The sequence below is a fragment of the Mustela nigripes genome, chromosome 14 (assembly GCF_022355385.1).
Source record: "Mustela nigripes isolate SB6536 chromosome 14, MUSNIG.SB6536, whole genome shotgun sequence".
NCBI classification, from domain to species: Eukaryota; Metazoa; Chordata; class Mammalia; order Carnivora; family Mustelidae; genus Mustela; species Mustela nigripes.
In genome coordinates, this window is record NC_081570.1 from 75,181,653 (window position 1) to 75,200,485 (window position 18,833).

General features: G+C 40.9%; 1 protein-coding gene across 1 annotated transcript in view; it reads right to left on the reverse strand.

Moving 5' to 3' along the window:
* KYAT3 (kynurenine aminotransferase 3) overlaps positions 1-18,833 on the reverse strand; it is a 60,648-nt gene that overhangs the window by 35,593 nt on the left and 6,222 nt on the right. The window lies entirely within an intron of this gene.

Genomic DNA, 18,833 nt, shown 5'->3' on the forward strand with positions numbered 1-18,833 from the left:
TAGCACATAGTAATTTTTCAACAAATATCTGATGAATGAAAGAAAGAATCCGCACATCAGAAGTGAACTTAAGGTATCAGTCAGATTATGTTAGGTTTATTGTGTCAGTCAGCTTAAGTTAATTTATGCTTCAGTAATAAATGACCCCAAAGTCTTGGTGGCTTAAAATCATCAGGATTTCTTTCTTTTTCACAGTGCATACTGACTGAAGGTCAGCTGCTGCTTAGTTCCATGTCACTGTCACTCTGAGACATCAGCTGACAAAACAGCCTCTTTTTGGAATACTGTCAATTTCATAACGGAGGGGAAAAAATGTTAATTTCTACTCAGATGTGCACATACCACTTCTACTCACATTGTGTTGGTCAAAACAATTCATTACTATGCCTGATACCAACATGGCAGAAATGAAGTCTGGAGGTACAGTGATTGTTGTGGGTTGAATTGTGTAACCACTCCTCCCCTCCAAATTCATGTTGAGGTCTTACCACCCAGTACCTCAGAATGTGACCTAATGTGGAAATAGGTTCATTGCAGATGTAACTGGTTAAACTGAAGTCATGGGTTGGGGGACACTGCTATGACACTGATATGACAGTGTCTTTATAAAAAAGGGTGAATCTAGAGACAGTCTGGTATACAGGGATAATGTCACATGAAGATGAAAGTGATTATTTTTGAAAGTCAGGGAATGCCAGAGATTCACAGCAAACCACCAAAAACTAGGGGAAAAGCAGGAAGAGATTCTTTCTCAGATCAAACAGAAGAATCCAACCCTGGTACACTCTGTCCTTGGGCTTTTAGCCTACAAAACTGTGAGCTAATACAGTTTTGTTGCTTCAGCCACTGAGTTTGTCCTACTCTCTTCAGGCAAACAGAGTAAATTAATAAAGTGATGGACATTTACAAGACACCTGACAGTGTCTAAAAACATCAAGAATCAGCAGTAGATGCAAATGCTCACTATATAAGAATTACTGTCCAGAGTATAACCAGTCTTATGAAATGTTAGTAAACCCGGAATCCTATGGGGAATTAAGTATGAGCTTCGGGTGTTATGATTGGAAATCTACAGGGCCCATATTAATTTCTGGGTCAGCTACTCCATGAGCTGGTTTTTGCTCCCAGGTAAATTAATATCGTGCATACATATATTACACTGCTATGTTATAAACACAAAAATGCTAGCACATAGTAATTTTTCAACAAATATCTGATGAATGAAAGAAAGAATCCGCACATCAGAAGTGAACTTAAGGTATCAGTCAGATTATGTTAGGTTTATTGTGTCAGTCAGCTTAAGTTAATTTATGCTTCAGTAATAAATGACCCCAAAGTCTTGGTGGCTTAAAATCATCAGGATTTCTTTCTTTTTCACAGTGCATACTGACTGAAGGTCAGCTGCTGCTTAGTTCCATGTCACTGTCACTCTGAGACATCAGCTGACAAAACAGCCTCTTTTTGGAATACTGTCAATTTCATAATAAACAGCGTCTTTTTTTCCTCTACTTGAGGCTGAAAAGTGAAGTTCTGCAGAATCACCACTAGGTGGAACTCTTGGGAGAGATGAGAAAAAGCTTCTTGCCAATTCTCTCTGCAAGGGTTACTGCAATGGTGTTGGAACAAGGAAAACTTGGAAAGAAGAAAAAATATTACCCATTATCCTAAGTCTCTAGCATAGTAAAGTTTCAGCTATATATATTTTGAGCACTCTTCCTGCAAGACTGCTACTTTTGGGTCAGAGAGGACTGATGTAGAAAATTCTTCCCAGGTGGTGGGTTAAACCTGGGGAAACTGGGGGGTGTCAGCATCGATGCACCATGGGCTGAGTCAAGCATAAAAAGACAAAGAGTGCAAGAAAAGGTCAGAAACAGAACTAACAAGCCAATGGTTAGAGAGGTGACAACAATAATAGATAGGAGAGGCAGACAGACCCCAGTACTTCAAGAGTAGGCTGCAGCAGAAAGTAAGTAACAATCTAATGGGTACACCTTAATGTGTCTGGCCACTGGGGTAACTGAAACATCCCTTCTCTTTCAGATCTACGAATCAGGCATTTCTAATTTTCCAAACATTTGCCTTTTCTTTTAAGAGAGCATCTTAAACATTTTATGAATTTTCTGACATAAAATTTTCACTTTGATTAGCAGGTATTATTTCAGGTTTTTTACTCATTCGTTCCCTATTGTTTGGGCGTTTCCCGTGTTTTGAAACTATAGGTAGTGTGTTTCTACTGTGCATTTAGTTATAGGTTCTTATTCTGTTTCCTTCAGTTTTGGAGTTTGATGTGGAGGGGAATGCCCTACTATAACACAAGTATTTATTATTATAAGAAGGATGAAATATCATCAATATATAGTCATCTAGTTTAGCTAAACTAACTGAACACACAGTTTTTGATTTAGTTTTATGGAAAAAGGTATAAAATCTGATGTTCCAACAACCACAATGATCATACTTACTTTCATTTTCCTTTATTCCTTAGCACTTACTTCCTAAATGTCTTAAAAAAAAAAATACAGATCTACTTTAAAAAGAAATTTTGCAAGCCCCTGGGTGGTGCTCTTGGGTTAGGCATCCAGCTCTTGGTTTCAGCTCATGATCTCTGGGTTGTGAGATCAAGTCCTACATCAGGCTCCATGCTCAGTGAGGAGTTGACTAAGAATTCTCTCTCCTCCTGCTTGTCCCCATGCTTACTCTCTCATGCTCTCTCTTTCTCTAAAATAAATAAATCTTTAAAAAAAATAAATTTTGCATATAATTGCATAATTTATTGCATAACAAATTGCATAATTTATTGACACTTTACCAGTTTGAGAGTTTGCCAGAAAGCTGATTATTCCCTAACCTGACTAAAAAGAAACTCTTTCCTAGATTTCAGGCTGAGAAACAGATGAGTACACAGATGCCTTCGAAGCTCCCAGGCTGTATTACTCAGCTCTCTTAGCTGCAGAGACAGAAACTCAATCAAAAACAATTTAGGCAAAAGGGGAATTTATGAGAAAGCTCACATCACCATGATAAGGAAAGATGTGTGGCCAGGCTTACCAGTAACTCATATACATTTTTACCCAATCTTGGTCTGCTTTCCTCCACAGGTGACAAAAACAAAGTCACAGTTTTACCACCACTGTGTTTTTGTCACCTGTGGAGGGGACTGAGAGTTGCTTCCTCTATTTCAGTTTCGAAAATTCTAGGGAAAGGCTCCGAATGACCTAGCCTTGGCTAATAAACTGTGGCACTTCCACAACAATTTAAAAAGTACTATATTAGTATGGTTGTTAAGAACATGATGAAAAAATATTAGCAAACGCAGTGCAGAGCAAGATCATGAGGTGTAGAGACGCAGTTGAATGATGATGCTCTTTTTTGGGGATAAAAAGACTATATGTCTTTTTAATGTCATGCCCACTACCCAGGCAAGTAATAGGACAGATCTGCTCCACAATCTCCCGGTTCTCTTAGGTGGGCTCCTTGAACAAGAGCCTGTTAATACCCTTGGATAGTACCTCTATAAGACATTAGCTTCTATTGAAAAACATGGTTGGAATGGGGAAAAGAGCATTTTCTGGAGAAAGAAGAGTTGATGTTCTTAAAAAGAGGGAGGGGTCTCAGGCCGCGGGAGTCCATCTAAATGGGAAGTTCACAGGGAATCTATGGCAGAGCTAAATGTACAGAGCTGAAGCTTCTACTGCTGGAGCAGAGAGTCAGGGGAAAGAACTGGCTACAGAACCAAATTCTCAGGCAGGGGTGGAATTCAGTTTCCTCTTACCTGCCAACTGATACATTGCTAGCGACTGCAATCTCATGTTTCCTTTACATTCTAACCACACTGGCTTCCTTTCATTCATGCAATGACTATTTATTGAATATGTATTGTGCACAAGGTATTCTTCTGCATGGGATAGATCAGTGAGCAAAACAAACCAAGATTCCCTATTCACACTGAACCTTTCTTCTTTCTATACCCTAAACATGCCTGGTTTGTTTCCATCACATACTATATTACTCTATAGAGTTATTCACCTCCCCGTTCCAGGAGTGACTCTGAAATTGGCCATGTGATTTTCTCTGGTCAGTGGAGTGTGAGCAGATGTGATCTATACTATGTCTAAGAAGCTGTAATTGCTTCTGCATGGTTATGGCTCATACTCATACTTCTCTACTATGAGAAGACCATGTTTCAAAGTGGGACTACTCAGTCGTGGAATAAAAAGACACAGAGTGGAGCTGCCACCTGGAGCAAGCCACTACTGATTTACAGCCTATATATTAATACGGGTGAGTATAAAATGTTCATGACCTGAGAAGGTAGATTGTGTGGGTTTTGGTAGTGCAGCAAAGTTGCTGATATAAAAGCCTTTGCAGGGGTGCGTGGGTGGTTCAGTGGGTTAAAGCCTCTGCCTATGGCTCAGGTCATGATCTTCGGGTCCTGGGATCGAGTCCCACGTTGGGTGGGCTCTCTGCTCAGCAGGGAGCCTGCTTCCTCTTCTGCCTGCCTACTCGTGATCTCTCTGCCAAATAAATAAATAAAATCTTAAAAAAAAAAAAAAAAAAGCCTTTGCAATTGCTGTGTGGTCTGCCTGGAATGCCCTTCTCTTAGGCCCAGATTCCCCACTCCACCTTGCCTCGCCTTGCCTTTGTTTCCTTGGGTGAATGCTGGAACAGCGAGGGCTGCCTCCTCCACTTGGAAACTGGTGTGTAGCCAGGAATCTGTGTGTGTATGTGTGTGTTTATGTGTGTGTATATGCGGTTGGGCCTCATGGTGCCTTGGAAGAGATGCAAATGAGTTTCCCCTACTATATAAATAAATATTTACACACACACAAACACACAGGTACACACTCAAATATTAATTGAATATACCCTCTCCAGAGAGGGCTTCTAAAACTATATGCCTTAATATTACTCATCGCCTCTCTCCTACTAGCCCCAGCAAGAATTTTAGCAAGTTTCTCTATTTAACTTTCTTATGACATTCACCATTATTTGAAATTATTCTTTCTTTTTTAAAGATTTTATTTTTTTTTAAGGTCTTATTTACTCATTTGAGAGAAGGAGAGAGACAGAGAAAGAGCATGCACAGCGAGGAGAGGCAAAGGGTGAAGCAAGCAGACTCCCTGCTGAACCGGGAGCCTGATAACATGGGGCTCGATCCCAGGATGTGGAGGTGATGACCTGAGCCGAAGGCATCCGCTTAACAATCTGAGCCACCCAGTACCCCTGAAATTATTATTTCTTAATTATCAATCTTGCTCACTAAAATGAAAACCTCAGAAAACAAGGACTTACCTTGTTCAGTGCTGTATCTCTGGGATCTAAAATGGTCTTTGGCAGGTTGTATTTACAAGTATTTTCTGAACACATGAACGAAATCCCACCTCTTCCTAACTATCCTCATTTTTAAGTATTTCAAGGGCATCTTCCCTCTAACCCATCACCCAGTGCCACAGAGCTATGCACTTAAAGCACATCATGGGCTACCACTTCACTCTAAAATCTCCCCCGACTCTCCACAAACTACGGAATGTGATTCAAATTCAAACCTGGCATCCACGGCCCTTAGTCTATTTCCAGCCTTCTCTCCCACCATGCCATCCCCTCACAGACAGTGATTCAACAGCTCAGAGGCACTTGCCATTCTCTAATTGCATTTGTGGTGTTTGTTTCCCTTGCCTTTTTTTTCCCCCCAGAGAGAGGGAGGAGGGAGAGTACACATGCAAGAGAGAGAACTGGGGGAGGGACAGGTGGAGAGGGAGAGAATCTCAAGCAGACTCCATGCTGAGCACAGAGTCCAACAAAGAGTTCCATCTCATGACAGTGAGATCACGCCCTGAGCCAAAATCAAGAGTCTGACGCTTAGCCAACTGAGCTATCCAGGCATCCCAAAGAGAGAGAATCTTAAGGCTCCATCCTTAGTGTGCAGAGCCCAACACAGGGCTCAATTCCATGACCCTGAGATCATGACCTGAGCTGAAATCAAAAGTCAGACAGTTAACCAGCTGAGCTATCCAGGTACCCCTGTTTCCCATGCTTTTATTCGAATTCTTTCCCCCTATCTATAGGATCTTCTCCATAATCCCCACAGTGGTAGGCTCAGAAATGACTTCCCAAAAGATGTTTGCATGCTAACCCTTGGGACTTGTGACTATTGCCTTATATGGCAGTACAAATCATTCTATCCTCGCAGATGTGATTAAATTAAGGGTCTCGAGTTGGTCTTGATTATTTTGGACTTTTCAGGTGGCCCCTAAATATGATCACACACATCTTTAAAAGGAAACGGAAGGAGTTCATACATGTATAGACGAAAAGGCCGTGTGAAGATGGAACAGAGGGCAATCCGAAGATGCTGGCTAACATGACCAAAAGCCAAGGAGTACCAGCAGCCACCAGAAGCTGGATGAAGGAAGGAAAAGATTACTCCCAAGAGCCTCTGGAGGGAGTGTGGCCCAGTGATACCTTCATTTTGGCCCGGTGATACTGATCTTAAATTCTCATCTCCACAACTGAGAATAAATTTCTGTATTATTAAGCCATCAGGTTTGTGGTCATTTGTTACAGCAAGCAGCCATAGGAAACTATTAAACACAGTCTATCTGACAACATAGAGCATGGTGATTAAAGACATTAGGAATGTGATTATAGAAAATTACTAAACCCTTCCAAACCCACACTTCCTTAGCCATAAATTGCATATAAAAATAGTATTTACAAAATAGGACAGCTCGAAGGATTAAATGAGACAGCATGTGAAGCACATACTGCAGAGGCACATGGTGAACACTCCAAGACATTTATATTACTGTCACTTGACTTAAACAAACTCTCTGCCCTCCCTTCTCTACCAGGATAGGCAAGACATCACCAGACACAATTCTAGACTCTTAACCTGCTGAAATAGCACCAGAGGAGTCTATGTAGGAACCCTCATTAAAACTTCCCTTATTTTCTATTCCTAAACCTCTTTTCCTTTGTCTTGTCACTTCTCTATAAATTTACTGTTCTTTCTTATGATGCTATCCAAGCTCAAGTTCTAACAATCCCTTTGAGTTAGTTATTCATTACTGAGCTCTCCCATGTGTATGTACAATGCATATGAAAATTAACTCTGTCCGTTTTACTCTTATCAATCTGTCTTTTATAAATCTAATTTGCAGGGCCTCAGTCAGAAAACCTAGGAGGCTGGATGACAGAGTTATATTATTCCTCCCCTACATTCAATAGGTTCACAAATCTTAAATAGTTGCCAGGTGAGCCACAGAATGGGAGAAAGTATTACAACACATATCTTATAAAGACAATTATTTCTACAACTCAATGGGAAGGCAAACAGGATTTGACAGCCACTTTGTAGAAGATATATGAATGGCCAAAAGCACGTAAAAGATCCTCAATGTCATTGATCATTAGGGAAATGCAAAATAAAACCACAATGAGGTACTACTAGATACCCATCTGAATGGCTAAAATTATGGAACTCACACAACTCTAGTGGGAAAGTAAAATAGTACAACCACTTTGAAAAGCTGCTTAGCTTAAAAAGTAAACATAATTGTAGCATACAACCTAACCATTCCACTGTTAGGTATTTACCTAAGAGAAATGAAAATGTATGGTTCCACAACTGCTTGTACACAAATGTTCATAATAGTTTTATTCACACTAGCAAAACACTGGAAAAAATCTATAAGTCCATTAACAGGTAAAGGGGTAAACAAATAACGGTACATCATTTGTTTATATATGCTATATAATGGCATACTATTTAGAAATAAAAAAATAATGAACTACTGATATATCACAACATGCATAAATTTAAAAATCATTAAGCATATGAGGAAATGATAAAATAGTATATATAATACAATTAATATAAATAATTTAAATTTTTTTTACACATTTATTTATTTATTTAGAGAGAATGTGTGTGAATGGGGGTGGGAAAGGCAGAGGGAGAAGAGAGAGTCTTAAACTCCACGCTCAGTGTAGAGCCAGAGGCAGGACTTGATTTCATAACCCAGAGCCAAAATCAAGAGTCAGAGGTTTAATCAACTGAGCCACCAGACATCCCTAAAATAACAACTTTTTTTAAAAAAAAGCAAACTAATCCATGGAGCCAGAACAAATCAATAGAGACAGGGATGGACTGCGAAGGAGCATGAGGGATCTTTCAGGGTGATGAGCATGTTCTGAATGTTGATTTCAGCAATAGTTTCATAATACATACATCTTTAAGTAGTCAGTGAGTTTTACACTCTAAATGGTTGCTATTTATTGCATCTTGATAAAGCTGATTTTAAAAAGCTGCCAGAGTAGTTTCTTATAAAACTAAAGATACTCTTACTATATAATCTCTCAATCACTTTCCTTGGTATTTACACAAAAGTGGTGAAAAATTATGTTCATAAAAAATCCTGTGTGTGCATGTTTATGCAACTTTATTTATAATTGCCAGAACTTGGAATCAACAAAGACATCCTTCATTAGGTGAATGGATAAACTGCAGGATACTGTAAAGGTGCATTTGTGTCATTACACATTGTCAAAATCCATAGAATGTGCAACACTAAAAGTGAACCCTAATATAAACTGTGTACAATGTAGTTTCATCGTAGTTTCAATGTAGGTTCATCGATTGGAATAAATGCATAACGGTGGTGGTGGGTATAATAAAAAGGCAGGCTATGCATGTGAGAGGGCAGGGGATATATAGGAATTCTCTAGTTCCTGCTCAGTTTTGCTCTGAACCTACCTATAGTGCTCTAAAAACCAGAGATCTACTAAAAAAGAAAAAAAAGAGAGAAAAAAAAGGTTCCAGAGCATTCTAAAATCTTATCTTCTTTCTCCCTTTGAACAAAATACTCCTCAATCAGGCAGGCATTAATAGAGCTATCTCATAGATTTTGATGTCTTCCAAGTTATGATTGTACATACATTCCAAAAACACCCCAGACAAATGGGTCTCTCACCACTAGATGGCACAGAATGTTCCTGCAATGGCAGAAGAACCGAAAGTAAAACTCCTAAGTGGAAACAGAGAGCAGGGATCAATGACTTAAGATATACACGGGGAAAATCTAATTATATAAAAGTCCAGCTTTTAAGCAACATATATAGTTGTTTCATGTTATACTTACTTGTGTCTAATATCCTGTAGCTATTTGGTATTTGTTGACTAAATAAGTGAGGGAAATGGAAGGAATCTCAATCCCTTCTCAGAGACAATACATTGCAGAAAAAATGAGTTCTTTAGGGGAGAATATGGAGTGGTTACAGCACACCCTCACAGGGCTAATTCTAGCAGAGCTAAATTTGGTCTTTAACATATTTTGGGCCTTTGCAGACTGAGGGTAACTGACAGAGATGCAAACTCTGGTTCTAGAATTTTGATTGACTTCCCTCCATCCAGGGACTGACATTCCTTTGAACTGGTTATAACTTGTGTTATTCTCTCATATGAATAAAATAAAAATCCTTAATACACATTAATTTTTACATCTGTGTAAATCAGGATTTTGCCCTTTTCTGAAAATTATCTTTTAACAATACCTGTAGAGAAACAAGTTTATTGGAAGCAAGAGTTTCTTCAAACCTGGGAGCTGACAGAATAAACATATGGTTGGAATGCCAAAAAATGGGACTTGGGTCAAGGAAAAAAAAAAAAAAAGCCTGATTTATTCTCTTTGAAAATCAGGCTTGGGCGAAGATCCTGTGTGTTTACTGACCCCACCTACACTAACAGAGGTGAATCTTTTTGCCTGTCTGGACTATATAAACCCATCCCCCAACCCTCAAAGTTAATTAGGTTGGGATGGACAGAGTCAAGCTAAACTAATCAGGACAACTCTTGGAAATATGGATTTGAGATTGGGCAAGAGGTCTTGGGTTCCTACTGTGTATTTGTACCAGGAAGATACATAAACTAACTGTGTATTTGTACCAGGAAGATACATAAACTAGATCTGGGGCCCTGCCAAACTGTGTCCTGCAATATATGCCTATATTCCAATTAAAATTTCCAAGCTCGTTTAATACAAAGAGTTTCAAGCCAGGTAGATCTTACTTTGAAATTAAACATCAAAACTACAAGCTGTGTGAAGTAGGAGGTTACGTGACTCCTCTGAAACTCAATTTCCTCATTTGTTAGTAAGGAAAATGGACCTGCGCCCCATGCAATTGCCACGATGCTTAAGCACACTAAATCCGTAGTGGAAAACATACCATACACTTAACACCAAGTGTCCACTTAGGAAGTGAAAAAGATTATCTTAAATACAAAGAGGATGAGTGACTTAACACCAAATATGGTAAGGAGAATTGGGTAGGTACTAACTGTACAAGAGATATTTTCACATCAAAAAACAGAGCTGTGATTTCTTTAGGAAGGACAGACCGAAGGAAAAAAGACAGTTTTTGTTTCAGCTGCTATAAAATAAACGTTTTGTGTTTTTCTGATGGACATGTAAATTTTAGAAGATGCTTTAAAAAAATTTACCTATTTTTTTTTTTTTTTTTTTTTAAGTAGGCTCTATGCCCAGCATGGAGCACAGTGTGGGGCCTAAACTCATGATCCTGAGATCAAGACCTGAGCTGAAATCAAAAGTCGGATACTGGGGCACCTGAGTGGCTCAGTTGGTTAAGCCGCTGCCTTCAGCTCAGGTCATGATCCCAGGGTCTTGCGACTAAGTCCCGAGTTAGACTTCCTGCTCAGCCAGAAGTCCACATCTCCCTCCCCCCCCCCCCACCCCTCCCCTCCCCCTCCCCTTGCTTGTGCTCACTCTTGCTCTCTCATTCTGTCAAAGAAATAAATAAAATCTTAAAAAAAAAAAAAAAAAGAGTCTGACACATAACCAACTGAGTCATGCAGGCACCCCAGACCTACCTTTTAGAGTAGTTTTAGGCTCACACCAAATTGAGTAGAAAGTACAGGGTTCCCATATATACCCACATACTCTCCCCACCAATAACATCCGGCATCAGAGTGGTGCCTTTGTTATAGCTGATGAACCAATATTGACACATTATCACCCAGACTCCAGTTTATCTTAGGGTTCCTTCTATGTGTTGTAAATTCTATGGGTTTTGACAAATGTGTCACATGTGTCCATTATAGCGTCATACAGAATATTTTCCTTGAGAAGTCCTATTTAGGAAGGCTATTTGGAGGAGAAGCAGGCAACACATTATTAATGAAAGCAAAGCAGAAAACCCGTGGGCTACAAACTGTAGTCTGGATGATTAACCCTAAAAAAAGGTTAGTCTAGCCAAGGATAACATGGTGAGGTAGAAGAGGGTGTTCCATGAGACATCTCACCAGCAAGGACTCCTTTCTTCCTTCTTTTCTTCTTCCCTTCCACCTTTCTCTCATCAATCACTAATTCTTTTCTTCGGCTTTCTGGTGCCAAGGGATTAAAAAAAACTTTATATCCCAGTTTCTAAGCCTTTGAGATCTAGGTGTTAAATAGGGGACAGATAGTGATTTTTATCCTGAGTTCCTCTTCTTTCTTTTCTTGCTTTATAGCAGTAATTCTTTTCTTAACCTTTAAAGTATTATTTATCATGTTTCTGTTGGCCATCTGGATGTCTTTTTTGCAGAAATGTCTGTTCATGTGTGGGGTTATGGACACTGGGAGGGTATGTGCTATGGTGAGTGCCGTGAAATGTGTAAACCTGGCGATTCACAGACCTGTATCCCTGGGGATAAAAATACATTATATGTTTATAAAAAAATTAAAAAATTAATAAAAAGATACTTAGCCAATTAGAAATAGCATAAAATAAAAATAAATAAGCAATTTAAAGTATTATTTATCTAAAATTACAGAAGCAACAAAAATACAATGTTGTAAAAACAAGCAAGTAATAGACAAATTGTAGCCCAGCCCCCAGTACAGTCCTTTCCTCAGAGTTATCTTTTATGTAAAAAGTTTCCATTGACACTAGTGATGATCTTTCCTGTTCTTTTTTTTTTTTTTTAAAGATTTTATTTATTTATTTGACAGACAGAGATCACAAGTAGGCAGAGAGAGAGGAGGAAGCAGGCTCCCTGCCGAGCAGAGAGCCCGATGCGGGACTCGATCCCAGGACCCTGAGATCATGACCCGAGCCGAAGGCAGTGGCTCAACCCACTGAGCCACCCAGGCGCCCGATCTTTCCTGTTCTTTACCATCTATCCTTGAAACAGAAAAATTCTAACAAAAAATCCTTAATTTAATCGAGGTGTCTGAAATTTGATGGGCTGTTTGTAGTATTACTAGTATCTAGTTGGGAGGATTAAAAAAGCAGTACCTATAAAAATTCCTATAGATGTAATTAAACTTCTTCCTAAATTGTCTCAAATACCCACACAGGGCCTTGAACCAATAAGAGAAGACCTAATCAGCCAGGAGTCAGTTAATTCTGTACCAGCCCCTTTAATACTCAAGGGTCTGGCTAGTCTGGAAACCTACTGGGAAGGGATAGCTATTTGTCCAAATCTATCAACAAGACAGTTATTCCGCCTTTCCGAAACATCCTTTTGTCACAAGTTCCACCTGACTCAAAATGGCTCACGTGGCAAACCTCTGTTCAGCCGCTTTAGCACCCCTGAAGATCCTGACAGCCAAGACCTATTTGCCCTTACTTAGAAAATCAATATATCTGGACAGTTGTATTCCGAATCCAAGGTTCACAGAGATCCCTTCTTATTTCTCTGGATTAACCCAAACTTTCTCTGTAAGCAGACTGTCTCATGATGCTCTTCTGCTTTTGCCACCATCTTTATCTTCAACATTGTAATATTCTTAATCCTGGCACATTATTGCTCCTGCCTAATGAAGGTGAGCCCCACGACCGGGAAGTACTGGCATCCTACTTCATGACGCCACATCCTGATCCAAGGCACACCCCTTTGACTAATTCCGATCTAATTTTGTTTGTGGATGAGCCATATTGCAAAAATGAAAAAGGGAAATTTCCAGGCTGGTTATGCTATTACCACCCGATATGAACTGCCTGGAGAGGGAAATCTCCCACAAGGTAAACTGGCCCACCAAGGAGAACTCCACACCCTCACCAGACTGTGCCAGCTATCAAGAGGACAAACTGTAATATTTATACACTAGCCAATACATTGTTGGGTTGTCCATGAATTCGGAATGTTATGGAAACAAAGGGGTTTTCTCATGTCCACTGGGACCCCGATGAAAAATGGACAAGTACACGACCCCAACTGCTCTTTTATCTTCTGAAGTTGCCGTCCTCAAATACAGACACACACTAAAAGGACTAAGCCTGACTCTAAGGGAAATGCCCCAGTGGACTTTCATGCAGAGACAATAGCAAGAGAATCTCTAAAGGTTGTGGAACATGTGGGTAAAGTCTATTCCGCTTCTACAAAAGAATGACCTCTTGTTGCCAGATTTGCCATCCTAATGTCCTTGCGACATGGCACCAGTCTGCTTCTGAATCAGAAAAATTAGGATAGGCAAATAATGGCTCTAATTTCAACAGTCAGGGATATGGGAAGCCCAAGATGGGCCCTTCGTTCTTCCCAGCCCCTTGGCAAATTCTATTTTTTGATTTTTACATTGCTTCACCCACCATGATGTGTTTAAAATAACTCAATTCATAAATAAACATTGGTGGGGAGATTTCTACAATACTGCAAAACAAAAACAAAAAACAAATACCAGTTTATTGTCAATATCTAACCTATCAGGTCCATAGTTCTGGAAAACCCATTTTTGTTCCCAGATGCCTCAAACCTCCTCCCTGTGGACCTTTGGAATACCTGCAGCTGGACTTCATTCATTTGCCACAATTCTGGGATTATCAGTATGTTCCTGTTATTGTTTTTACATTTTCTAGCTGGCTAAAGTTTTTCCCTGCTGTGAGACTAATGCCCTCACCACGGCAAAGAAACTGTTAGCAAACATGCTTTCCACTTGGGGTACACATTCTACAATTTCTAGTGATCAAGATACCCACTTCACTGGGAAAATCATTCAAGCTTTAATAAAGGCCTTATAAACATCCTGGAATTATCATTGTCCCTAATACCCTCAATTACTGGCAAAGTTGAAAGAACTAATGGAATTTTCCAACCTAAAATCTCTAAGCTTAGACTCTACTGGACTCCCTTGGCCTAAGGCGCTGCTGCTAGCTCTGTTGCTAACTGACAATATCACCCTTGGAAAATATACACTCGCTCCATATGAGATGGTTACCAGTAGGCCAAAGTCTACTGGCATGCAACTTTCTGCTGATCCCCTGCCAGTATGATCCCTTTTCTGCCCTCATGCCAGTATGACCAGCTACTGTGAGCCTTTAATGACTAATGCTAAAGCCTACCATCAACAGGTTAAAGAAGGAACCCAGTTCCAGTTCAAAGGATCCTGTGGGTTAGTCTGGAGCCTGGTGATTTTGGAAGCCCTGTTGCAGAGAGGGGGTAAAAGCAGCTCTCAAGCCACATTGTAAACGACCTTACCAAATGTTCCTGACACTAGAGGCCAAAACTAGAGGGCACTGAGCCTTGCCTACCAATCTCACAGCTAAAGATGGTCCCAAATGGCCTCTGGTCCTGTATAGATGCTGGAGACCTCTAAATTGAATAGACAAGGGAAGACAAGTAGTTCACATCAAGGTGAGCAGCTTCTGCCCAAGGTGCCAGATCAAGACTTCATACTTTTAACATGAAATCTTTTTTTCTCCTTTTTCTTTCCACTGGTGACAGCCTGGAAAGATACGCTCTCATGTGTATCTCCCAGGCCACTGAGGAGTGGGGAGGTGTCATCTTTCAGACTGCTGGCTTGTCATCAAAGATTCCAATCTGTCCATGATGCTAGAGACCCCCTCGTCCTCTCTGTAACTAATTTCTCTTCTTTTCCTAATGTCACTGCAAACTACAAATGACTCCCCCAGAAGACTCCCACTAATTTCAACGTTTACAGCCAGAACAACCTGTCCCTTGCTTTTATCTTTCTTCAACTATGAGTGTATGGACCCAAGGAAACAGCTACTTATGTAAACCTTGGTACATTTGCACCCCCATGTTCTTGTGATCATCTAGCTTCTGCTCCCTGCTCTAAGGCATCTCACCAGCAGCACCCATCTTTGCAGGGTATTTAGAATGAACAACTCTCTCAGGCTAGGAGATTTTCTTCTGGTGGATTTTCTTCTGATTTTCTTCTGCTAGGTATTTAGAATGAACAACTCTCTCAGGCTAGGAGATTTTCTAACTGACCCCAGGCTGGAGAGGGTGAATGCAATAATCCCTGAGAATGAATTCATTAATAGCACCACCTAAAGGGAATGGTTGTGTGTCTTTGAGGCAGTTAACATTCTACGTTGGCCTATGAATGCCTAGTTAGTGCACAACTGGGCAATGACTCTTAAGTTAATTGTACAGCTAACTTTTTACAAACAAAGACATCTCATTAGTAGATTCCCCTGAACTTATACCATCGAGATGAAAAAGACCTACCAGGAGGCATTCATGATTCAGGATTTGCTTCTTTTTGGCAGGGCCATGCTTTCCTGGTTAGGAGTTAATGAAAACAAGATGTGATCAGAAACCTCTCCCTCACTCTTGAAGATAACGTAGAATCTGTTGCTAATGGCCTAGACACCCAACAAAGACCTTGAGCCTCTCTGGCAAAGTTGTCCTTGATACTAGAACAGCTCTTGATGATCTTATAGCTGAACAAGGAGGTGTCTGTGGTGTGGCCAACACTACCTCCTGTGCCAAGATTAGCATTCTGGGAAACTGAAGCTAAATTACATGAGATCACAGAAAAAAATGACTCCTGATGAGGGAGCAGGAGGCTGGCTGAGGACAAAGCAAAAGCTGGCGCCTTGCACCCCCTCTTCACCCACTCCCCTCCGTATGTGTAGCATTCCTCAGGCACCCCTGACTGCCATAAAACGATAGTTTAAAAAAACAAACAAACAAAAAAAAACGATAGTTAACTTGCAGAGATCATAGTCCTGCAAGGCAGGAGTCTCCCTTGGTTTGCAAATGTCCTTGAGATTTACAACAAAGAAGTTACCTTATCAATAGCCCAATTTCCAAAGACACAGAACTCAGTTCCTCAAGCCCTAATGTCACCCTCCCCTCCATAAAAAACTGAAGGAGGTGGAGGTAGAAGGAAAAGTAAATAAAGTTAAATTTCTTCTAAACCTAAATCTCATTAACAAGGATGCTTGATAGCAGGAATGTAACATTCCACCAGGAGACTCCCAATTGTCTTTATGTTAATGCCTCATTAGAGGGAAAGTGACCTTGACTTGATAGTAACCAGGCCTTCAATATCCTCATAGTATTCTTTGCCCCAATAGCCCTTCTGAACACCCCTTTGTCCTCACCTACCCAACTCCTGTGTATATCACCAGCCACTCCTCACAACCCGGGGCAGCTGCAGCTCTTTCTGCCCACGGGTCTTGTCCCCGTGCTTTAATAAACCATCATTTTGCACCAAAGATGTCTCAAGAATTCTTTCTTGGTCATCGGCTCCGGACCTCAGCCCACCGAACCTCATCACTTCCATGGGGGCTTTCTTTGACTTATTTGATTTTGACTGGTTTGGGTCTTGGGGCCGTGGCTGCAAAGTACACTCCAAACACTGGGAATTCTCCTCCGTACAGCAATCATAATAATCTTCCTGACGCACTGTATTCTCTCAAAAGCTTTACATGCATGTGTGTAGCCATTAACCATCAAACAGTGGAGTGGACCATCTAAGAAATGAAGAAAATAACCAACTTAACAAGTGTAAACTGAAAACTGTGACCTGTGAATATCAAGAAGTTGAATAGGAATATCAGGACCTATAGGCACCAGACAAACAACGAAAACTGTGAATTTCAGAGTGGTAGCTGAGAGTGGTGCTAGTGTCTTAAATTTTGATCACATCTCTCAGTTACCTGGAGATTTGAGAGAATTGTTAAAAACAAAACCACAAGCCCAAAATGATGCCACTTAGATCAAGTTCCCAAACTGGGGTTTAATACCTAATCTAATGACACTTCCAACCTCCACCAGAAATGCTGTCTTAACCAGTCAGCCAGGAATTTTTCAATCAGTGCCAAAAAGTCCATCACATGGGCGCCTCACACCCCCCAAAGAAAGATGAGGTAATCTGCATGGTAAGATCCCTTGTCATCTACCCCCCCACCCCACCAATGGAAAGCCACCTGGCCTGGAATTCATTACTTTCCTTTGCTAATTACTTTCTTTCCCCACCCTCCTTCCGTTTTTTGTATTGCTCCCTGGGGGCTCTTCTCTGCCTCCTGGATGGGATGGGTGCCCTGCTCAGGAGTCATTTAATAAAGCCTGTTAGATCTTCAAATTTTCTCAGTTGGCTTTTGTTTCTTTAACAGTACCATCTAGTACCCAGTCCATATTCATATTTTTATGATTGCCTTTTGTTAGGCTGGCAGGAAGGGCTACCAAAGATGGCGAAAGTTCCCGCCACACGACCTGAGCTCGGACAGGAGAACAAAGGACCAAGATGGCGAAAGTTCCCGCCATACGACCTGAGCTCAGACAGGAGAACAAAGGCCCAAGCAGGAACCTGAGACCCCCGCCCTGGGCTCCTGTGGACCAATGGGATCCCGATGAGCAGGAGGGATATCCAAATAAGGGAAACTTGCCAAAAGACCCCTGAGCTTTCCCCAAGACCCCTTAAAAGCCCCCTCCTCCCTGCCTTGGGCGCGACTGCCCCCACTCTGCTTTCCAGAGTTGCGGAACCTCGCCCAAGGGTGCCCACCTCCTCCCGGTGCAACTTTCTCGGCTCCCCTTCACCTGGGCCCTGAAACTTCACCGGAGAGAACCTTTAATAAACCTTGCCTTACACTCACTTTGCCTGGTGTTGTGTTTATCTCGCCGGAAAAACCTTACACCTTTAAAAATATCTTTTTTACAGGGGCACCTGGGTGGCTCAATCAGTTAAGTGTCTGACTCTTGATTTTAGTTCGGGTCATAATCTCAGGGTCACAAGATAGAGCCCACAATGGGCTCTGTTCTCAGCAGAGTCTGCTTCCCCTCTCTCTCTGTCCCTCCTCCCTGCCCCTCGTACATGCTCTTTCTCTCCCCACCACAAAAAAAAAAAAAAAAAATATATATATATATATATATATACACATACATATATACATATATATAAAGACATATATATATGTCTTTTTTACATTTCATTTGATTGCATCAAGTTCATAAACAAGGTCCACACACTGTATTTGCTGGATGAAGTTCTCAAGCCTCTTTTCATCCTAGAGCGGTCCTTCTAAACTTACCCTCTCCCACTTTCTCCCATGTCACTGACTTACTAAAGAAATTAGGTCAGTTATCTACCCTGTGGTTATGACCCACATTTTGGATTTGTTTGCTTTTCCATGATTTCACGTAACTTGTTCCTCAATCTGCCATATTTTTTGAAAACTGGAAGTCACGGGGTCAGCACTGATAGTCACTGTAATATCCTATCTGGAGTAGACAAAGCATGCCCTTTCTTGGGAGTGTCCGTATTAGGCAGGCGTGAGTGTGGTATTTTGGTTATGTTGCTTAAAATCTGTGACCTTGGGGGGCGCCTGGGTGGCTCAGTGGGTTAAGCCGCTGCCTTCGGCTCAGGTCATGATCTCAGAGTCCTGGGATCGAGTCCCACATCGGGCTCTCTGCTCAGCAGAGAGCCTGCTTCTCTCTCTCTCTGCCTGACTCTCCATCTACTTGTGATTTCTCTCTGTCAAAAAAAAAAATAAAAACATAAAAAAAAAAAAAAAAAAAAAAAAAAATCTGTGACCTTGGGCAAGTTACCACACCTATCTAAGCCTCCACGGGAAGGAAGTATAACAAT